This window comes from Pleurodeles waltl, chromosome 10 (assembly GCF_031143425.1).
Source record: "Pleurodeles waltl isolate 20211129_DDA chromosome 10, aPleWal1.hap1.20221129, whole genome shotgun sequence".
Taxonomy (NCBI): Eukaryota; Metazoa; Chordata; class Amphibia; order Caudata; family Salamandridae; genus Pleurodeles; species Pleurodeles waltl.
Window position 1 is genome coordinate 139,141,235 of NC_090449.1, and position 4,160 is coordinate 139,145,394.

Here is a 4,160-nt window from a genome sequence, read left to right on the forward strand (position 1 = left end):
CCGGGGACCAGTAAGGTCCAGGAGGACTCAACCCACAGGAGGGAGTCTCAGGGGACCCTCGGCAATGCAAAAAGTCCACAGAAGAAAAGGCAGCCCCCACAGGAGGCCCACTGGAAGCAAACCCAGGAGTGTCAGAGGAGCCCACGCAGCACAAATGAAGAAGGGTCACATGCCGCAGGAAAAGCACGCAGAGGGCTGTGCGTCACAGGGAAGAGTGCTGGGGGCTGGGGCTACACTGAGCCTGAAGATCCCTTGGAGGCGATGCCAACAAGCCTTGGTAGCTGCAAGAGACGCGGTGCACTGGGGTTCAGTCCTGCGTAGGAAGAAAAGGCCTGACCTTCACCTAAGATGGACAGCTGGCAGGAGGGGACCAATCCAGAACACTACCCATGGTGCCGGATCCACGCAGCTCAGGATGAGAGGTGGTCCAAGCAGCCGGTTGTCGTTGCAGTTGGTGCCTGTGGAATCAGGGGAGTGACTCCCTCACTCCAAGGGAGATTCCTTCTTCCTTCTCATGCAGACTGAAGACTTGCTGCCCTCAGAGGATGCGCAGCCGGGAAAATATTGCAGAAGCTGGAGGGAGCTGTGGAAACAATGTTGCATGGATGCAGATTGTTGGTTCCTGGTGGCTCAACTTACAGTTCCAGTGGCTAGAAGTCGAAGTAGAGGTTGCAGAGGAGTCCTGCTGGAATCTTGAAAGCTGAATTTGAGGACCCACCCAAGAGGGAGACCCTACATTGCCCTGGAAGGGGTATGGTCACCTAGCCATGTGACAACCTATCAGGAGGGGGCTCTGATGTCAGCTGCCTGACCTGGCCACTCAGATGCTTCCAGATACCTCTACCCACCTGGGATTCAAGATAGCAGAATCAAGGGACCCTCTGGAGGAGCTCGGGGACCAACCCCTGGGGTGGTGATGGACAGGAGAGTGGCCACCCCCTTTCCATTGTCCAGTTTCGCACCAGAGCAGGAACTGGAGGTCCCTGAACCGGTGCAGATTGGTTTATGCAAGGAGGACACAAAGGTGGTCATTACAACCCTGGCGGTCGGTTTTATAGCGGCAGTAAAACCGCTAACAGGCCGGCGGTAAAAAAAATGGAATTACGACCGTGGCGGAAACCACCAACATAGACAGCCACTTTAACACTCCGACCGCCACGGCGGTACAAACAAACACCGCAGCGGTAACCGCCAACAGACAGGCGGAGGACAATGTACCGCCCACACTATTACAACCCACCAATCCGCCACCTTTTCCGGGGCGGATACACCGCAAACAAAAACACGGCGGAAACAGGACTTCGAAGGGAAAACGCTCACCTCTACACACCCCACGAGGAATCAGGACGCCATGGAACCGGAGCTCCAGATTCTGCCAGCCTTTATCTTCCTGCTCCTCTACCAGGAGCACGAACGCCAGCGGCGAAGACAACGGTGAATACTGCACCTACGACACAGGGGAGGGGGGAGGGAAAAAACAGTGACACACACACGCAACACCCCCACCCCCACCCTCACCCACTACAACACACACACTAATACTTATTGATACATAACAGTTACACCCCCCCAGCCCCCCCTGGAGGGACAAAAGGAAATGAGTCTAATTATTGTGATATATTCAATTACATACATCAAAAATATTTATGAATATATACATTTATACTATATACAATTATATACACCAAGAACACAAGTCCAAGGGATTCCACCATCGTAGTCCGTGGGTCACTGGGCCCAAAAGCGATGGGCGAGGCCCACACTCAGTACCTGAACAAGACGGAGAGAACACTGCAGGGGCATCAGTTGGAAATAAAACAGGCACCTCAGGGGGAAGGGAAAGGGGGGGGGGCACCTCAGCCGGTTGAGTGCACGACCCAGATCCACGAGGGGGCTCCATGCCCACTGTTCAATCCTGGGGAGTGCAAAGCCACAGTCTCACAAGTCTCTACAGTGGGTGATTTGCCCACTGTTCAATCCTGGGGAGTGCAAAGCCACAGTCTCACAAGTCTCTACAGTGGGTTGTTTGCCCACTGTTCAATCCGGGGGAGTGCAAAGCCACAGTCTCTCAAGTGGATAACATTCTCCACTGGTTCTGGAGGGAGCTTGGTGCCCAGAGTGCTTCATCCTGCCAAGGACTGAGGTAGTGGATGTATTTCTCCACTGGTTCTGGAGGGAGCTTGGTGCCCAGAGTGCTTCATCCTGCTCATGGCGGCCTCAGTAGCGTCAGAGCTTTTGGCGCTCATTGGCCTGCGGTGCTGGTGGCGGGTGTCCTGTTCAGCGGTGCTTGTGGCGGCGGTGTCCTTGGCAGCAGTGCTTGTGGCGGCAGTGTCCTTGGCAGCAGTGCTTGTGGCGGTCTTGTCCTGTTCAGCGGTGCTATTGGCGGCGGTGTCCTTGGCAGCGGTGCTTGTGGCGGTCTTGTCCTGTTCAGCGGTGCTGGTGGCGGCGGTATCCTTGGCTGCGGTGCTTGTGGCGGCGGTGTCCTTGGCGGCGGTTCAGCTGGTGGTGGTCTTGTCCTAGCCTGTGGTGCTTGTGGCGGCGGTGTCCTTGGCAGCGGTTCAGCTGGTGGCAGTCTTGTCCTGGCCTGCGTGGCTGCTGGCGGTCGCCTCCTGGGCAGCAGGACTGCTGCAGGCGGTCCTGTCTCTGTCAGCGGTGCTGCTGGCGGTCGCCTCCTGGGCAGCGGGGCTGCTGCAGGCGGTCCTGTCTCTGGCAGCGGGGCTGCTGCCGGTCGCCTCCTGGGCAGCGGGGCCGCTGCAGGCGGTCCTGACTCTGGCAGCGGGGCTGCTGGCAGTCGCCTCCTGGTCAGCGGGGCTGCTGCTGGAGGTCCTGTCTGTGGCAGCGGGGCTGCTGGCTTTCGCCTCCTGGGCAGCGGGGCTGCTACTGGCGATCCGGTCTGTGGCAGCGGGGCTGCTGGCAGTCGCCTCCTGGGCAGCGGGGCTGCTGCTGGCGGTCTTCTCCTGGGCAGTGTGGCTGCTGGAGGTCGCCTCCTGGGCAGCGGGGCTGCTGCTAGCGGTCTGGTCTGTGGCAGCGGGGCTGCTGGCAGTCGCCTCCTGGGCAGCGGGGCTGCTGCTGGCGGTCTTCTCCTGGGCAGTGTGGCTGCTGGAGGTCGCCTCCTGGGCAGCGGGGCTGCTGCTGGCGGTCCTGTCTGTGGCAGCGGGGCTGCTGGCAGTCGCCTCCTGGGCAGTGGGGCTGCTGCTGGCGGTCTTCTCCTGGGCAGTGTGGCTGCTGGCGGTCGCCTCCTGGGCAGCGGGGCTGCTGCAGGCGGTCCTGTCTCTGGCAGCGGTGCTGCTGGCGGTCCTGTCTCTGGCAGCGGGGCTCCTGGCAGTCACCTCCTGGGCAGCGGGGCTGCTGCAGGCGGTCCTGTCTGTGGCAGCGGGGCTCCTGGCGGTCGCCTCCTGGGCAGCGGGGCCGCTGCAGACGGTCCTGTCTCTGGCAGCGGGGCTTCTGGCGGTCGCCTCCTGGTCAGCGGGGCCGCTGCTGGCGGTCCTGTCTGTGGCAGCGGGGCTGCTGGCTGTCGCCTCCTGGGCAGCGGGGCTGCTGCTGACGGTCCTGTCTGTGGCAGCGGGGCTGCTGGCAGTCCCCTCCTGGGCAGCGGGGCTGCTGCTGGCGGTCTTCTCCTGGGCAGTGTGGCTGCTGGAGGTCGCCTCATGGGCAGCGGGGCTGCTGCTGGCGGTCCTGTCTGTGGCAGCGGGGCTGCTGGCGGTCGCCTCCTGGGCAGCGGGGCTGCTGCTGGCGGTCTTCTCCTGGGCAGTGTGGCTGCTGGCGGTCACCTCCTGGGCAGCGGGGCTGCTGCTGGCGGTCCTGTCTTTGGCAGCGGGGCTGCTGGCGGTCGCCTCCTGAGCAGCGGGGCTGCTGCTGGCGGTCTTCTCCTGGGCAGTGTGGCTGCTGGCGGTCGCCTCATGGGCAGTGTGGCTGCTGGCGGTCTTGTCTGACGTGCTGATCTTCCCAGACTTGCCGGTTTTACTGTGCCCCTTCCCCACCTTGGATGGTGTCGCAGCTGTCTCCACACTCCCAACTGTACCCCTGGGAGCAGCTTTGGTGGCTGGTTTCTTTCCCGCCGGGCACTGGCCAACTTTTTATGCTTGACAGTTGGAGGACTGTCCGTGCTCTGGCTCCTTGCCACACTGGCTGCTCTGCTGCCTGGTGCACTCCATAATCCA